Genomic DNA, 19870 nt, shown 5'->3' on the forward strand with positions numbered 1-19870 from the left:
TTGCTGGAAAAGGAATCCTGAAGAAGGGCTTATGCCTGAAACATCGATTCTCCTGCTCCTTGGATGCTGCCTGACCTGCTGCGCTTTTCCAGCAACACATTTTTAAGCTCTGATCTCCAGCATCTGCAGTCCTCACTTTCTCCCAGATGATGTGATTTGTCAATCCAGTACAACACTGAGGGTTCACTGTAACTGCTGAAGGTGCCGTCTTTTGGACAAGACATTAAGCTAAGTTCCCATCAACCCTTGGAAATGGATCTGAATGTTCCTCTGGCACGCCTTGAAGAAGAGGAGAAAGTGATGACTGCAGATGCTGGAGATCAGAGTCAAGACTGTGGTGCTGGAAAAGCACAACCCATCAGGCAGCATCCAAGGAGCAGGAGAATCAGTGTTTTGAGGATAAGCCCTTCATGCTCGAAATGAGACCACCTTCCTAATGAAGGGCTTACGCTCGAAATGTTGATTCTCCTGCTCTTTGGATGCTGCCTGACCAGCTGTGCTTTTCCAGCACCGCAGTCTTCGACGCTTTGAAGAAGACCATGCTAGAATCCCCCAAGGAACATCACTAAAACTGACTTGATTGATCATCGTCCCATTGTAGTTTGTAGGGTTTGTTCACAAATTAGATACTTTGTTTCCTACAGTAACACAGTCACTACACATCAAAAAAATACTTCATTGACTGTAAACTACGTGAGGAATGAGATTGTGGAAGGTGCTATGAAAGTGGAAGTCGTTCTCTCTTTTTCTCATTTTCTTGACCACAGGTTTCACGGTGGGATGCATATTACATGTTTCAGGGCTGGGTGCGGATTTGTAATGGTGGATGGACTGAGACATTACACACAACCCTCCCCACCAACTGGGCATACACAAACCACTTGCCCCCTCCCCTTCCCCATAATGTTATGCCTAGTACTTTGCCGAATCAAAGCTATTATGCTGTGAATAATGGGGGAGCTTTAAACCAAAGTTGATTTTTTAAGGACTTTCACAAAATGAAATTTTAGCTGGAATTAGATTAATCTCTGAGTGATTTTCCAGCATTAGTGATGCGCCAATTTCATTCTTCCACAAAGTTCAACAAGAAAGGTTCTCCTGCATCTTAATCTGTTTTCCTGATGGTGGGAGACAGCTTTGATTCTAAGCAGTTGATATGAAGGATAATTTACGTTCCACAAGATGACATTTGGCAGGGTGCTACATGCTTGCAGACTTGACAGGATGTACCATACTGCTTGTTCTTTGAGTCTTTCTTTCACCTATATATGGGTATTGCTAGGTAGGCCATCATTTGTTGCCCATCACTAATGGCCCTTGAGAAGATGGTGGCGACCCATCTTAGGGAGGCACAATGGCTCAGTGGTTAGCACTGCTGCCTCATAGCGCCAGGGACCCGGGTTCGATTCTACTCTTGGATGGCTGTCTGTGTGGAGTTTGCATATCCTCCCTGTGTGTGCATGGGTTTCCTCTGGGTGCTCCAGTTTCCTCCCAGTGTCTAAAGATGTATGGACTGGGTGGATTAGCCATGGGAAATGCAGGGTTACAGGGATATAGCAGGGGGGGGTGGGTCAGGATGAGATGCTCTTCCTAGGGCCAAATGGTCCACTTCCAAACTGCTACTACCATAGTGGCATCGAGGAGGAAGTCCCAAAATTCTGAAGGAACAGTGATATGTTTCCAAGAATGTAGGTGGCTTGGAGGGGCATATAGGAACGTAGGAATAAGAGTAAACCATTCAGTCCATCAAGCCTGCCTCGCCATTCTGTATCATGGGTGATCATCTTCTCCGTCCCACTTTCCTGCATTGTCTCCATGTTGCCTCCGTTTGGTGTTCCCATACATCTGAAACCTTTGTCCTTCTCTGTGGTATAAGTCAGGGGTTTGGAAGGTGCTCTTGAAAGAGCCTTGGTGAGTTGCTGCAACGCATCTTGTAGATGCTGCCACTGTGTATTCAGTGGTGGAGGGAGTGCATATTTGTGGATTTGGTGCCAATTAAACAAACTGCTTTGTCTTGGATGGTGTTGAGCTTCTTGAGAGTTAGAGCTGATAACATGTGCTTTGTAGATATTAGGAGAAAGTGAGGACTGCAGATGCTGGAGACCAGAGTTGAAAAATGTGGTGCTGGAAAAGCACAGCAGGCCAGGCAGCATCCGAGGAGCAGGAGAATCGACGTTTCGGGCATAAGCCCTTCCTCAAGAATGAGGCTGGTGTGCCAGGCGGGCTGAGACAAAAGGTAGGGGGAGAGGGAATTTGGGGGAGGGGCACTGGGAATACAGTAGGTGGAAGGAGGTGACTTGTAGAGGGAGGAGGAGAGCTTCTACAAGGTAGGCATCCTTGCAAGAGGATCCTTGTAGAGGGAGGAGGAGAGCTTCTTCAAGGTCGATATTAAGCAGGCTTTGAGGAGTGGAGGGGCGATTTACTGGCTACAGAATTCTCAGCTGCTGACCTCCTGTTGTAACCATACTATTTATATCACTACTGAAAATGTGTTGCTGGAAAAGTGCAGCAGGTCAGGCAGCATCCAAGGAACAGGAGAATCAACGTTTCGGGCATCAGCCCTTCTTCCTCATTCCTGAAGAAGGGCTGATGCCCGAAACGTCAATTCTCCTGTTCCTTGGATGCTGCCTGACCTGGTGCGCTTTTCCAGCAACACATTTTCAGCTCTGATCTCCAGCATCTGCAGTCCTCACTTTCTCCTATTTATATCACTAGTCCAGTTTAGTTTCTGATCAATGGTAAACAGACTGTCTGACTTTCGGATTGGGTAATTGCCTGAAAACATATACTCTGATTAAAAACTGAAAGATTTGCGGATGCCATAAATCAGAAACAAAAACATAAATTGCTGGATAAGCTCAGCAGGTCTGGCAGCGTCTGAGGAGAGGAATTAGAGTTAATATTTCGGGTTTATTGACCCTTCCTGGGCTCTAAGGAAGGGTTACTTGACCCAAAACGTTAATTCTGATTTCTGTCCTCAGCTGCTGCCAGAACTGCTGAGCTTCTCCAGCAATTTCTATTTTTGAATACAATCTCTGAGCCTGATAACCCAAATGGCATCATGCAAACAGCCACCTTTACCTCCTCAGTTGGTTTTGGATTATATAATATAGTAGTGTCTGAAGCACAAAACATCACCAGTCAGCCCAACCAATCCATTCCAATTTGATGTGACCCTGTCAACATAACTTACTCACGTGTCCATGTCTTTATTTAGCTTTCTTTAAATTGAATCTTGGCTACTTGCTGGAGTTACTTCATGTGAGTTCTACTTTCTAGCCACGTATTTTCACCTGAAACTGGAGACTGAAATCTGAGAATGGGATTCTCTCTGGCATTGGTTACGTCTTCCGACCTATTTGACACACTCTCTTCAGCAACCTTATTGTTAGTCAAATCTTGGTTGACTGACTAGACAGCAACTCACAGAGCAGCTCCAGTCTTTTGTCATTCCTTAAGACCTCATCAAGAGGTTGCTTGAGTCTTTTGCCTCTGACACTTGAAGAGAAGATTTGCTTAGAAACACTGTGCTCTGCGCTTCCTTATTAATTCCTTGACAGGTCTGCTCCCTATTTATTCATCTGCATTTTAATTTAGACTGTTGAAGCAATAAGCCTGTTTAAATTAAAATGTGATGATTATGTTTCCACATCATGTGATACGCCTGCATGGCTAAGCTGGTTTTTTTCATTATAATACGTCGGACGTTGACATTGATGCAATCAGATTCCCAATAGAAACTTGGAAAACAGATGAAACCTAATGACACTGGATGATATTATCTTTGGAGGCATATTCTCATTTCTCATTCCAGCATCCTTTCCGTTGACATCGCTGTTCCCGGCACCGTTTACTGCTGTGTTTCTAGACAATTATAATTGCTGCTGTAATCACTACCAAGCAGTGAAAGAGCCAGAATCCCTAGGATATCATTTTTTGTAGAAGAAAATCTCCATGCATCCCCCAGTTACTGCATACAAAATTGTTCAGCTCTCCCCAGAAGCGATTTCTCCTACCACAACCTCTGGACATCCATCATACCACACCCCTCCTCCATGGCAGTTGAAGCCCTTGTTTTAGTCAATGCAGGTCAGACAGCACGGTGGCTCAGTGGTTAGCACTGCTGTCTCACAGTGCCAGGACCTGGGTTCGATTCCAGCCTCGGGCGCCTGTCTGTGTGGCGTTTGCATGTTCTTCCCATTCTGTGTGGGTTTCCTCTGGGTGCTCTGGTTTCCTGCCACAGTCCAAAGATATGCAAGTTAGGTGAATTGGTCATTCTAAATTGCCTGTAGAATTAGGTGCATTAGTTAGGGGGAATGAGTCTGGGTGGGTTACTGTTCGGAGGGTCGGTGCAGACTAGTTGAGCCGAAGAGCCTGTTTCCACACTGTAGGGAATCTAATCTAAAACCTCTCCACCACACTAACTTCCCAATGTCCAGTCTAAATAAACTGGAACTCACATGCCCGTTCCCCATTGTCTTACTGTTCTGACATTCTGGACCCTCACTGCTTTCCCTTTCAGAACTAGAGTTGGAATTAGGTTTTATTGACGTGTGTACTCAAGTACAGGGATACTTGTATCAGTTTTCAATGTAGCCATTCACGGCGCCATCTTAAGTACAAGGTACCTAGGTACAAAATCTGAGGTAAAAAAGACAGAAAAATAAAGAAATAAGTTGAAGTTCAACATTGCAGTTCTTGTCAGTATAAAGTAGTAAATAAGAAATAAAGTTAAAAGTTCAGAATTACAGTCCTTCGCTAGCCATGAGCCTGCAGTCGCTTCATATTGGGCTTTCCCCACAAGGGCTCGATCTCTCTCCCATGCTGGTATTGACCTCCTAATCCCTGCACCCTCATGTAGTTTGAAACTAAAGTCCTCATTCCTTTGCAAATACCTTCTTGACCTTATTCTTTAATTTCCAAATCTCCTTCAGCCTCATGTCACAGATCACTCTCCCTTCTCCCCTCTCATTAATGCAGTTTCAACGTTACGGTTGGGATCATCTATCTCATGCACCCTCCCTTCCCCCTACTTTAGTACCTCCACCTTCAAAGCTTCTCAACGCCTATCTCTTGGACTACACCTTCACTTAACTTTATCAAATTCTTCTCACTATTATTTGAGATCCATGGAGTGCTTTGGGGCATTCACATATAAACGGAAGTTCTTGTCAACTTCATTCTGTTTTCTCCTCTTTTCTCCTTAAAAGCGTTCTAAGGAAGTCAGCACTCAAGTGCCAGTGCTTTGTGTGTAAATCTGGGCATCGGGTGGGGCAGCATGTCTGCCTGCAGGGAGTGCCATTGCCAAACCTCGATCAGCCCTCACTAAGAGTATATATGCAGGTGACTGGCTAGCAGTCATGAAATCAGCAATGGGAATGTTTTCTGATAATTGTACAGTGTCCAAAACCATTCGCAACTTCTCAGTACAGAATTAGTCTATGCCTGCTTGCAGCAAACCCCAGGCCGGTGTTGAAAGGTAAATCAGAAATAAATACAAGCGCTGGGCAAAGTATCCAGATGGCTAAAAAGCATCTCCCAAACCAGGTCCTGTTTCCTCACCACTCAAGTAGTCAGTGTTCCTGCGGAGAACAAAGAAAACACTAAAATACATTTCTGCAGCTCTCCTCATAGTACTGGCATTAAAGACGTTGAGGAATTCTTTAGCATCCCTACAGTGTGGAAGCAGGCCCTTCTGCCTAGCAAGTCCACACTAACCCTCTGAAGAATATCCCACCCATTCCCCTATTACTCTACATTTACCCCTGAATAATGCATCTAATCTACTCATCACCAAACACTATGGGCAATTTAGTAAGGCCAATTCACTAACCTGCACATCTTTGGATTATGGTAGGAAACCTGAGCATCCGGAGGAAACCCACGCAGACACAGGAAGAATGTGCAAACTCCACACAGACAGTCACCCAAGGGTGGAGTTGAACCCAGGTCCCTGGCACTGTGAGGTAGCAGTGCTAACCACTGAGCCACCATGCTGCCCCTAAATTCCATTCCTGTCTTTCAAACAGGCAACAGCCTGTCCACGAAACTGAACTGCCTTTCAAGTCCAAATACTGAGGCACAGCAGCAGGAGATAAAGAAAGAAAAGAAAGCAAGTTTCACATTCTCGATCCCATTATATCATGTGATGCCCGGCCCCATGTACCCAAAGATCGGTCAGTTGAGAATTAGCCAGTTCAGTCACATGAAGACCTACAATAGAAACCCATTACATTATCCTCAAATTGAGGGACAACCAATGATGAGTCCTGTGTTGTAGCTCACCAAGCTGACACTTGATTTGTTTGGGTATACACATGGCACTACTCCTGGCATGTTCTACTTCATTGAGGTGGAATTAGGAGTTAAAGATGGGCAGGAAATGCTGGCCTTGCCCATAACCCTGGATGATTTTTCTCTCCTCTGATTCTGGAGGACTGAGGCCAATTGTATCATTCCTGATGAAGGGTTTATGCCCGAAACGTCGACTCAGACTGCTGCTCAGATGCTGCCTGATCTTCTGTGATTTTCCAGTGCCACCCTCTTTGATTCCAACCATTAACAGAACCAAGAAGTAAACTGGGGTGAGTGGGGGAGTCAGGTTTGTCAGAGTGGACTGATGGGAAACATAAACTTTTCTGTACACTCCACATTCCATTTCTCAACCCACTATAATTTAGTGCATGCCATATAATTGTGTGGAGTGCATTAGGAGATAATTAATATGTAAATTGCAGGGCCAACCAGTGCACAGTGTAGTTGGAACCCTCTGAATCTAGCTTTGACTCCTCTGAACTGTGAGTACAATCAGCTGCTTTAATAGTGTGTCACGGTCAAATACTTATGCCAACAGTGCTGAGAAATGCCGTGCAGGATTAAGCGTACACTATCATTTTCATCTGGCAATTATCCGTTCTCAAAAAGCACTGTCGGTGCTGCCACTGAATTTTAAAAGTGTGCACCTTGGGTTAAACAGAGGCTTCTGTCAAGTTGAGTTGGTTGAGTGTTTTCAGTGGACATTTGTGATCACAGCGCAGTCGTGCGGCAAAGCCAGAGAATTAAAACGCTTCATACTATATTTGGATGAGATGCCAAGCCTGCTACAGAGGAAATGCAAGTGAAAGCTATGAAATGTCAATGAAAATGGAGTAAATCCTTCAGTATAGGAGAACAATGGAGTAGCCTTCCATCAGATACCAATGAAGGCAAGGAAGAGTCGTGCTGTATGAGCTAGGATATGGAGCTGGGAATCAAACAAGAGAATTCTTGCTTGTGCATTTTTGTGCAAAAACTAGACGCCTTAAGAATCACTTACCCATCTCATTCATGCACTGACTGTCCTATGTGTTTCCAGCATCTTCTAATTGATATTTAAGAAAGGATGTATTGCCATTGGAGGTAGGTCACAAGAAATTCAAGGGCCAATTTCTGGGAGGAAGGGGTCGACTTAATAAGAACAGCTAAACAGGTTAGGCCCTTATTCAATAATGTTTAGAAAAATGAGGGTTTATCTTATTGAATCATACAAAATTCTAAGGAGCTAGACAGGATGGATGTCAGGAAGCTGCTTCCATGAGGAGTGGGTTTTTGAACTAGGGAATATTGTTACGGACTAAGAGGGCTCTCATTTAAAGTTGAGATGTGAATGAATTTCTTCTCCCAGAGGTTAATGAATGCTAGACTCCAGAGAATTGTGCAGGCTAGATCACTGAAAGTATGTGAAGAAGAGGTGGGTCGATTTTTGAAATATCAGGGAGTTGAGGGTTTTGCTGAGCTGGCATGAAGCAGAGGTTAAGACCCTGGGGCAGATTGGCCATGATCCTGTTGAATAGCAAACAGGTCTGACGGGCTGAATGGCCTGTGGTTGCTCCTGTTTCTTATGTTCTTATGATACTATGGTAGAATTGTATTCCTATGTGACTAGGAACTTTCTGTTCTCACCTGAAGCCATTGAAAATGCCCGAATGACCTGGAGAAGTGTAAAATTCAAGAAAGCATCCCCACTACCCTTAAATTTGCATGTGAGTTATACGTATGTCATGCTAATACCAGTCGGCTGGAAAACAATTCATTATGACAATCTAACAGAAATGTAGAAAATATATAGCTGGTTAGTCCATATCTGAAAGAAAAAAAATGAGTTAACATTTCAAGATAAGTTTTTAAAATATCAGGTTTGTAATCTGATTTAAACGATTTTAGTTTTGAAAACATACACAAAAACAAAGCGACAATAGAACTGGGGTTTCAGTGGCCTTCTGATTCATGCGTCTCGGAATTGTGTTAAAATATGACTTTGATTTTTAAAAAAAATTAAGTTGCATAGATACAGTATAAAGAGTAAAGCCTACTCCATCCCTGTCTTTGTCAAACAATATGTAAGAAAATCAAAAATAGCATTTATTCAGGTCGATGCAAGTTGAGGAAGAAAGACTTACAATGACAACATCAAGTGAACCACAGCATAGAACAAAATTGTGATAATTACATGGAGTCACAGAGTCATACAACACGGAAACACACCCTTCAATCCAACCGATCCACACTGGCCGTGTTCTCAAACATACCTAGTCTCACCTGCTTACCTTTGGACCATATCACTTTCTTATTCATGAACGTATCTGTGCAGAGAAGTTGCCCCTCATGTCCTCATTAAATCTTTCTCCTCTCACTCATAAAAATATGTCTCCTAATTTTGAACTCACCACCCTCGGGAAAAGGCCCTTGTCATTCACCTTATCTATGTCCCTCATGATTTTATAAACCTCGATAAGGTCACCGCTCAACCTCCTGCACTGCAGTCAAAATTAAGTCCCAGCCTTTCCAGTCTATTTTTACATTCTCAAACCCTCCATTCCAGCACTGTCCTGGTAAATATTTTCTGAACTCTTTGCAGTTTAACAATATATCCCAGTCATTATTAAAGTGTAGTGAAATCAGCCATTGGTGAATAAAAGGTAATCTCTGCTGCTGAATAGAGAGGTGGTTTCAATAAATAGGAAGCTGTTGTCCTCGCAGAGAGAGTGGCAGCAAGAAATTGCCGAGTGCATTAAAGGCTTAGATGTTTTAAACTCCTGAGTATGGGTTCCAAGGTATGATTAACTTGCTACCATTTGTGTTTAAGTAGGAAATGTTCAATAATGATACTTAGGCAGATGATTAAAGCAATAAGTGAACATTTTAAAAAGATTAAATAATAAGCCATGAAGACCACATAATTTTTTTTTATTCACCCCTGAGGTGAAGATTGCACATACCTGATTTAGCTCTCTTATATGTTTCCTGGTAATTTTTTTTTTAAATCAAGAATGGGTTTATTTTGCTATTTGGAGAATTTCATTGTTGGAATATATACATTTGCATTCCAATGTTTCATAATTAATAATGTAATATGTTAGATTACTCAAGGAAGAGGTATTATGGAGCTTTGCGGCTGGCTCATTAACAACCAGCTGGTTTGACGAAATGACTTTTTTTATTTAGAATTCACCCTTCTGATTTATTTATTTCTTATAAAATTTTATAAAATGTATTTATTGCATTGTGTTCATTTCTAGAGAAACTTTGTCAATTACATCAGCCTAAGCTAAAAACAAGTGCCTTAAACAATCATGACCGAAGGAAAGTGCAGAGTTTGCACCATATCTTCCATTTTTTTTCTGTATGAAAATTAAATATCCACATATTAGCCACAGTCCATTTGAGATCATACAGTCATTGAGATTTCCCAATATTTAATGTGAATTGTGCCATAAAAAACGCATTCACATAAACAGAATGCACAAGGCAGCACTCCAAACGCACTTTTTAAAAAAAATTGATCAGAAGATTATAACAATATACCAGGCTGATTGCTTTGCTTCTTGATGCACCTCAAATTCGTGATTTGATTTCACATTCATGTTAAACCACTGTAGCTGCAGGGAATTCACATCCAAATTCACAAGGAGCTGAATTATGTAAACAGGATAGAAGGTTGAGGTAACTCAGGTGTTTTGCATTTGTGCCCTATTTTACACCAAATTTCCGTTTTATGTATTTTGATTACAAGTGTTCCTGACACAGATACATGGAAAAATTCTGTCTCTCTACGTGGCTAGCAATCACTGCATTCCAAAAAGGGAGGAATGTAAAGAGAGGTTACATATTTTCAACACCCGAGCGACATCAAAGAATTAAATAGTGATTCTCATCTCCCATAATGTTTATATGTAAGATTTTTAGCTTGTCACCCCTCCCCCAAGCCTCGCTTTAGTGGCGGCTGACGGGTGACCTTACAGAGGTTTATAAAATCATGAGGGGCATGGATAGGATAAATAGAGAAAGTTTTTTTCCCTGGGGTGGGGGAGTCCAGAACTAGAAAGCATAGGTTTAGGGTGAGAGGGAAAGGTATATAAGGGACCTAATGGGCAACCCTTTCACACAGAGAGTGGTGTGTGTATGGAATGAGGTGCCAGAGGAAGTGGTGGAGGCTGGTACAATTACAACATTTAAAAGACATCTGGATGGGTGTATGGATAGGAAGGGTTTGGAGGGATATGGGCCAAGTGCTGGCAAATGGGACTACATTAGGTTGGGACATCTGGTTGGCATGGTCCAAAGGGTACGTTTCCGTACCGTACATCTCTATGACTCTGTGACAGCCCTTAGAATCAAGGCTGTATTCGATTAAATGTGGCATCAAGGAGCCCTAGCAAAACTGGAATCAATGGGAGTCGGGGGACCAATCTCCACTGGTTGGAGTCAAACTTGCCACATAGGAAGATAACTAGGCAAAAATTAGGACTGCAGATGCCGAAGATTAGAGTCAAGAGTGTGGTGCTGGAAAAGCACAGCAGGTCTGGCAGCATCCAAGGAGCAGGAGAAACCACATTTTGGGCAAAAGCACTTCATCAGGAATCTGCACCACACTCTTGACATAGGAAGATAGTTGTGATTGTTGGAGATTGGTCATCTCAGCTCCAGGACATCTCTGCAGGAGTTCCTCAGGGTAGTGTCCTGGACCCAACCATCTTCAGTTGCTTCACAGTGATCTTTCCTCCATCATATGGTCAGAAGTGGGGATGTTCAGCAATGATTGCACAATGTTCAGCACTATTCACAACTCCTCAGATACTGAAGCATGTTAAAATGCAGCTAGATCTGGTCAATATCTAGGCTTGTGCTGACAAGTGACAAGAAACGCTGATGCCACACAAATGCCAGGCAATGATCATCTCCAATAAGAGACAATCTAATCACCACCCCTTGATATTCAATGGTGCTACCATGATTATATCCCCCACTATCAATATTTTGGGGATCACCACTGACCAGAAACTCAACTGGACTCACCACATAAACACAGTGGCTACAAGAGCTGAGAATGCCTCAACAAATAACTCACCTCCTGACTCCCCAAAGTTTGTCCACCATCTATACGACACAAGACTAGAGTATAATGGAATACTCCCCAGTTGCTTGGAAGAGTGCATTTCCAACAACTCAAAAAGCTTAACACCATTCAGGACAAAGCAGCCCACTTGATTGGCATGACATCTACAAGCATCCACTCCTTCCACCACCGACACTGAGTGGCAGCAGCGTGTACTATCTATAAGATGCACTGCAGAAATTCACCAAGATCCTTAGACAGTATGTTCCAAAGTCTTCCAAAGCCATGACCACTGCCATCCAGAAGGACAAGCCACTTACCATTCTGACTTGGAAATATATCGCCATTCCTTCACTGTCACTTGGTCAAAATCCAGGAATTCCCATCTATGAGCATTGTGGGTCAATCCACAGCAGGTGGACTGCAGCGGTCATGAAGACAGCTCACCACCACCTTCTCAAGGGCAACTAGGGATGGGCAATAAATGCTGGCCAGCCAGCGACACTCACATCCCATGAGTTAATAAATTTAAAAATCATTTAAGATTAATTTTAGGCAATTATAGCATATGATCTATTTTCTCTTCAAGTTCTTCTTTGCATTCTTCTGGTTCTATTTTGCTTCAGGAAAGTAAGTTGATACAACTGCCCCAAACTGGCGTCAGGCAACTGCTTTGCTCCTCCTGCATTCATCTCTAAAGCAGGGAATGCAGTATATTCTGCCTCAGACATATGCCATCTGCTCTGCTTGTTGACTACATGAGGCGATCATCTGATAGAGCAACCATTCACATTAGCTTGACTTGCCTGTAATTGTATTTTGACCTTGCCTACATTTGATTGGCATTGACTTAAAGGGATCTGTTCTTCCATTCTGTCACTTTAAGCAAGTTAATTTTGCAAAATGAAAAGATATCTAGCAGTTATCATTTTACTTTAACTACTGGTAATTCAAATGCTGTTTTGCACAATGTTTATCTTACTTCCCATTAATCCGGGTGTTTTTCGTAGTCCAACAAAATTACAAGGTATGACAGTAATTCTTTTCTTTACTGAGATCTCAGGAATTTAATCCTCACAATTATCTTCAGTTGTGCAGTTACTATGGTGAATAGAAAGCTGTAATGCTGAGCGAGTTGGTTTATCCAGTGGCATTTTGAAAGATGTCAGGCTACACCTACATCATGGAAACCGCTGATTTACATTAAATTTATAAAAAGGAAAGCAGAGAGGAGGACAAAATACATTCCCCAAGCCTGGAGAATCTAATACAAGGTCTCACTCTAATTACACTATGAAAAATTACAGCTGTTTACAAAAGGCTGTCATTAGGAATGTGTTACGTGTTGCTAGGATATTAGGAGAACGTGCTATCTCCCTTTATGTTCCTTCCTTATTCTGCATGCTGTAATTGCTGGCTGCGTACCATTCAAGTGACAATCAGATTGTGTGAGGAGCTTGTGACTTTTCTTTGTGCATTTTGCAGAGATTTACACTGGAAATCCGTTGTGTGACAGTCAGAACTTTAAGCCAAGTCAAAATTATCAGCTTGACGCATATTATGTCAGCTAGTTCAGACTTTGATAATGAAATGGACAACTGATTGTGGATAGAATGAAGTTTATTATTAACTACCACTTATCCTGATGTTTCTTACATATGTGAAGCAGGCACAAAAAATGATTATTCATTTTGGTAAAGAACTGAAACACATTTTCTTTGCTAGTGTTCGCTGCTTGCAGTTAATAGGCAATCGAAAAGTGAAAAGTATTCTAATTTCAAATGACTTCATCAATTTGTAGAATTATTAAAATGTGAATTTATTTTGAGGACCCGTTTTTTTAGACTAGTCAGAATTCTTAAAAGTGGCGATCTGTCTGTTCCCATTTCTAATGCGTCCTTTAACAAAATTAGTTGGAGGTTAATGTTTTGACTGCTGATATTCTTATGCCAGAGCTTGAAAGTCTGGATGCCACATTAACCATGTCCTGATAGCATCTTTCCAAAAAGGTTTAATGGTTCAGATCATGGATGCCATACTGCAAGCTTGTGGTCAAATTGGCTGCAGTGAATACTGATAATAGCCATAGGGCTAACAGGAAAATTTAATTCCAGGATTAATTGCAATAATTTATCTTCCCTGAGGAAAGTTTATAAGATGCCAGTCCTAGGTTCAACATCTTGCTGCCATTAAGCTGTGACAAATGTATTAGTTTTTAACAACAATTTGCATTTATATAGCAACTTTCACATCATAAAATATCCCAGAGCTCTTCAGAGAAGCATTATAAAACAAAGTGTGATGTTGATCCACATTTTGCTTGTATTCACAGATGAAATATTAGGTCAAAATGCACAGAGACATGTTTTAAGGAGTGTCTGAGGTTAGGAGAGTAAGATATCAGGGTAGTGTCCTAGGCCCAACCATCTTCAGCTGCCTCATCCATGACCTTCCCTCTATCATAATTGATGAAATTGGCCATAGCATTCGGGGATGTGTAGTTTTGGTGCATTCATCGGGGGAAATGTAAAGTAATAGGGTAGGGGAATGTGTCTGGATGGGTTACTGTTTGGAGGTTTGGTGTGGACTTGTTGGGCTGAATGGCCTGTTTCCACACTGTAGGCATTCTATGATTCTATGATGTAGGTGGAAATGTTTAGGGATGGAGGTGGAGAGTTCAGGAGCCTGGCAACTGAAGATGCAACTGCTAATGGCAGAATGATTAAAATTGGGCCAGAATTAGAGGATTGAAAATATCTTCAGAGGGGTGTGAGGCTCAAACAAATTGCAGAAATGGGGAGGAGTGCCTTTATAGAGGGATTTGAAAGCAAACATGACCATTTTAAAATTGGTTTGCTGCTTAACCAGGGGTCAGTGCAAGTCAGAGAGTAAAGGAAAGATGGGTAAATGGGATTAAGTGTGAATCACAACATGGAGAGCAAATCTTTGGATATCCTCTCGTTCACAGAGTGTAAAATGTGGGGAGGAATGAATTAGAATACTCAGTTCTAAAGGTGGAAAGGCATCAATGATAGTTTTGGCAAGAGATAAGTTCATTATAGAATCCCTTCAGCTTGGAAGCAGGCCATTTGGCCCATTGTTTCCATACCAACCCTCCAAAGTGCATCCAATGCAGACCCATCCCATCTCTGTTCCCTGTATTTCCCTGTATATGGCTAATCCATCTAGCCTGCACACTTCTGACACTATGGGCAGCTTTGGACTGTGAGAGGAAACCCTTGCTGACACAGGGGAATGTGCAAACTCTGCACAGTTGCCTGAGGCTGGAATTGAACCTAGGTCCCTGGTGCTGTGAGGCAGTAGTGTTAGCTGCTGAGCCACTATGCAACTCTCATGATCCAGGCATTTGGAACTGGATGATATTACAGATGTGGAAATTCTGAGTAATAGTCCTTGAGTGAGATTGACAAAATATCTCGGGGTTAAATATGGCACAAACAGGATGTATATTTGTTCAACTGTGGATAACTCCCAGAGAGTCAGATGGAGTTGGCAGCTAAGGAACAGATTCTGGATTAGTGGTGCTGGAAGAGCAGAGCAGTTCAGGCAGTATCCAAGGAGCTTCAAAATCGACGTTTCGGGCAAAAGCCCTTCATCAGGAATAAAGGCAGTGAGCCTGAAGCGTGGAGAGATAAGCTAGAGGAGGGTGGGTGTGGGGAGAAAGTAGCATAGAGTACAATGGGTGAGTGGGGGAGGGAATGAAGGTGATAGGTCCAGGAGGAGAGGGTGGAGTGGATAGGTGGAAAAGGAGATAGGCAGGTAGGACAAGTCCGGACAAGTCATGGAGACAGTGCTGAGCTGGAAGTTTAGAACTAGGATGAGGTGGGGGAAGGGGAAATGAGGAAACTGTTGAAGTCCACATTGATGCCCTGGAATTGAAGTGTTCCGAGGCGGAAGATGAGGCGTTCTTCCTCCAGGTGTCTGGTGGTGAGGGAGCGGCGGTGAAGGAGGCCTCCATGTCCTCGGCAGAGTGGGAGGGGGAGTTGAAATGTTGGGCCACGGGATGGTGTGGTTGATTGGTGAGGGTGTCCCGAAGATGTTCCCTAAAGCGCTCTGCTAGGAGGCGCCCAGTCTCCCCAATGTAGAGGAGACCGCATCGGGAGCAACGGATACAATAAATGATATTAGTGGATGTGCAAGTAAAACTTTGATGGATGTGGAAGGCTCCTTTAGGGCCTTGGATAGAGGTGAGGGAGGAGGTGTGGGCGCAGGTTTTACAGTTCCTGCGGTGGCAAGGGAAAGTGCCAGGATGGGAGGGTGGGTTGTAGGGGGGCATGGACCTGACCAGGTAATCACGGAGGGAACGGTCTTTGCGGAAGGCGGAAAGGGGTGGGGAGGGAAATATATCCCTGGTGGTGGGGTCTGTTTGGAGGTGGCAGAAATGTCGGCGGATGATTTGGTTTATGCGAAGTTTGGTAGGGTGGAAGGTGAGCACCAGGGGCGTTACTATTGGAGGTGTGGGGTCTGAGGGCGGAGGTGCAGGATGTGGACGAGATGCGTTGGAGGCCATCTTTAACCACTTGGGAAGGGAAATTGCGGTCTCTAAAGAAGGAGGCCATCTGGTGTGTACTGTGGTCGAACTGGTCCTCCTGGGAGCAGATACGGCGGAGACGGAGGAATTGGGAATATGGGATGGCATTTTTGCATGAGATAGGGTGGGAAGAGGTGTAATCCAGGTAGCTGTGGGAGTCGGTGGGTTTGTAAAAAATGTCAGTGTCAAGTCGGTCATCATTAATGGAGATGGAGAGGTCCAGGAAGGGGAGGGAGGTGTCAGAGACGGTCCAGGTAAATTTAAGGTCAGGGTGGAATGTGTTGGTGAAGTTGATGAATTGCTCAACCTCCTCGCGGGAGCACGAGGTGGCGCCAGTGCAGTCATCAATGTAGCGGAGGAAGAGGTGGGGAGTGGTGCCGGTGTAATTACGGAAGATCAACTGCTGTACGTAGCCAACAAAGAGACAGGCATACCTGGGGCCCATACAGGTGCTCATGGCTACCCCTTTGGTCTGGAGGAAGTGGGAGGATTCAAAGGAGAAATTGTTTAGGGTGAGGACCAGTTCGGCCAAACAAATGAGAGTGTCGTTGGAAGGATACTGTTGGGGACGTCTGGAGAGGAAAAAACGGAGGGCTTGGAGGCCCTGGTCATGGCAGATGGAGGTGTAGAGGGATTGGATATCCATGGTGAAGATGAGGCATTGGGGGCCAGGGAAACGGAAGTCTTGGAGGAGGTGGAGGGCGTGGATGGTGTCTCGAACGTATGTGGGGAGTTTCTGGACTAGGGGGGATAGGACAGTGACGAGGTAGGTAGAGATGAGTTCAGTGGGGCAGGAGCATGCTGAGACAATCGGTCGCCCAGGGTGGTCAGGCTTGTGGATCTTGGGAAGGAGGTAGAACCGGGCAGTGCGGGGCTCCTGGACTATGAAGTTGGAAGCTGTGGGTGGGAGATCTCCTGAGGTGAAGAGGTTCTGTATGGTCTGGGAGATGATGGTTTGGTGATGGGGGGGTGGGGTCATGGTCGAGGGGGCAGTAGGAAGAGGTGTCCTCGAGTTGACGTTTGGCTTCAGCGGTGTAGAGGTCAGTGCGCCAGACTACCACTGCTCCCCCTTTATCCGATGGCTTGATGGTGAGGTTGGGATTGGAGCAGAGGGATTGGAGGGCTGCATGTTGTGAGGGTGAAAGGTTGGAGTGAGGGTGGGAGGTAGACAGGTTGAGGCGGTTAATTCCCGGCGGCAGTTGGAAATGAAGAGGTCAAGGGCAGGTAATAGGCCAGCGGGGGGTGTCCAGGTGGATGCAGTGTGTTGGAGGTGGGCGAAGGGGACCTCGGAATGTGGGCAGGAGTCCTGATTGTGAAAGTAAGCTCAGAGGCGACGGAAGAATTGTTCAACGTCACGGCGTGTATTAAATTCATTGATGCATGGACGGAGAGGGATGAAGGTGAGTCCTTTGCTGAGGACTGATCGTTCGTCCTCAGTGAGGGGGTGGTCTGGAGGGATGGTGAAAACTCGGCAGGGCTGGGAGCTGGGATCTGGTGTGGGTGTAGAGCTGGGAGTGGGGGGCGGAACCTGTAACTGGAGTGGGTGTGATGGTGGGGGGAATGGGGGTGGAGTCATGAGCAGGGGTAGTGTTCCCCTCGGGGTTCTGGGGGGTGGGGATAGTGACAGTGGGGTCTGTGGGGGGCGTGTCCGCAGAATGCAGGTGAGAGGCGCTGGTGGGGGCGGAAGTGGTGGTGACCACGACAGTAGGGGTGGGGAAAGTCACTGAGCATGTACCCTACTTCTTGCAAAAATGCCATCCCGTATTCCCAATTCCTCCGCCTCCGCCGTATCTGCTCCCAGGAGGACCAGTTCGACCACAGAACACACCAGATGGCCTCCTTCTTTAGAGACCGCAATTTCCCTTCCCACGTGGTTAAAGATGGCCTCCAACGCATCTCGTCCACATCCTGCACCTCCGCCCTCAGACCCCACACCTCCAATAGTAACAAGGACAGAACGCCCCGGTGCTCACCTTCCACCCTACCAACCTTCGCATAAACCAAATCATCCGCCGACATTTCTGCCACCTCCAAACAGACCCCACCACCAAGGATATATTTCCCTCCCCACCCCTTTCCGCCTTCCGCAAAGACCGTTCCCTCTGCAACTACCTGGTCAGGTCCACGCCCCCCTACAACCCACCCTCCCATCCTGGCACTTTCCCTTGCCACTGCAGGAACTGTAAAACCTGCGCCCACACTTCCTCCCTCACCTCTATCCAAGGTCCTAAAGGAGCCTTCCACATCCATCAAAGTTTTACTTGCACATCCACTAATATTATTTATTGTATCCGTTGCTCCCGATGTGGTCTCCTCTACATTGGGGAAACTGGGCGCCTCCTAGCAGAGCGCTTTAGAGAACATCTCCGGGACACCCGCACCAATCAACCACACCGCCCCGTGGCCCAACATTTCAACTCCCCCTCCCACTCTGCCGAGGACATGGAGGTCCTGGGCCTCCTTCACCGCTGCTCCCTCACCACCAGACGCCTGGAGAAAGAACGCCTCATCTTTCGCCTCGGAACACTTCAATTCCAGGGCATCAATGTGGACTTCAACAGTTTCCTCATTTCCCCTTCCCCCACCTCACCCTAGTTCTAAACTTCCAGCTCAGTAACTGTCCCCATGACTTGTCCGGACTTGTCCTACCTGCCTATCTCCTTTTCCACCTATCCACTCCACCCTCTCCTCCTTGACCTATCACCTTCATCCCCTCCCCCACTCACCTATTGTACTCTCTGCTACTTTCTCCCCACACCCACCCTCCTCTAGCTTATCTCTCCACGCTTCAGGCTCACTGCCTTTATTCCTGATGAAGGGCTTTTGCCCGAAACGTCGACTTTGAAGCTCCTTGGATGCTGCCTGAACTGCTGTGCTCTTCCAGCACCACTAATCCAGAATCTGGTTTCCAGCATCTGCAGTCATTGTTTTTTACCTAGCTAAGGAACAGAGTTTGTCACAAAGGCTTAGCTCTGCACAGTATTACAGTGGTGGAAATTTCTACTTCTTTTGAGATTAGAATGGTGCAGAGCTGGTTTTGAGGTATAGTTGGGACGTTCTTAACATTATATGGAAAATGACACATTCAGACAAGGTAAAGGCATTGGCCAGGAGGCTACTCAGAGTCCTCCAACTCCTTCATAGAATCTTGGCCAGTTCAGAGTCTCCAGGTCGTGAATGGTTCCTGTTCAGGAGTCTGTTCACAAGTCAACTTGAACGCAAGTCGGAACACATGACAATATTAATAGACATTTGGGAATACAGGAAACATTTGTGTATCGGATCATTAAAATTACACCCCTGTATGGGATCACGTTCCTAAGTACAAGTGTTAGTAAGTCAGACCTTCATAAATCAGGGACCTCCCCCCAATACATTGTGTCACAGAAAAATAATGATGTAGAGGAGCTGGTGTTGGATTGGGTGGACACACATTAAGTTAACAATCACACATCACCAGGTTATTGTCCAACAGGTTTATTTGGAAGCACTAGCTTTCAGAGCACCGCTCCTTCATCAGTTAGCTGTGGAGCAGGACTATAAGGCACAGAATTTATAACAAACGTTTACAGTGTCATGCAACTGAAACAATATATTGAACAAATCTAGATTGCTTTTAAGTCTTTCATCATTTAGAATGAGTTGCAGGTTTTGGTTCATTAATATGTAAATCCCAAAATTTCTTTTAATTCACATTCTCAAGATAACATAAGGTTTTATTTAAAAAAAGGTGACATCTCAGCTTAGGCAATGCATTAAAGGTGTGTGGTTAGAGTGTGTCTCTATCCCAATCTTGAGTCAGACTGGTTCTATTTCCAAAGTGGAATTTATAAGATATTACATGGATTGACTGCCTGCATTGACTGCCTACTGTTTGTGCATTTTTGAGCAAAATAAAATGTATCTGCAAATATAATTCTGCAAATACAAATTCACCCCATGGA

The 19870-nt window shown here is 44.6% G+C and overlaps 1 protein-coding gene across 2 annotated transcripts in view; it reads left to right on the forward strand.

Annotated features, from left to right (window-relative positions):
- ptprn2 (protein tyrosine phosphatase receptor type N2) overlaps positions 1-19870 on the forward strand; it is a 967505-nt gene that overhangs the window by 910257 nt on the left and 37378 nt on the right. The gene's annotated exons all lie outside the window — the stretch shown is intronic.

This window comes from Chiloscyllium punctatum, chromosome 8, assembly GCF_047496795.1.
Source record: "Chiloscyllium punctatum isolate Juve2018m chromosome 8, sChiPun1.3, whole genome shotgun sequence".
Lineage (NCBI taxonomy): Eukaryota > Metazoa > Chordata > Chondrichthyes > Orectolobiformes > Hemiscylliidae > Chiloscyllium > Chiloscyllium punctatum.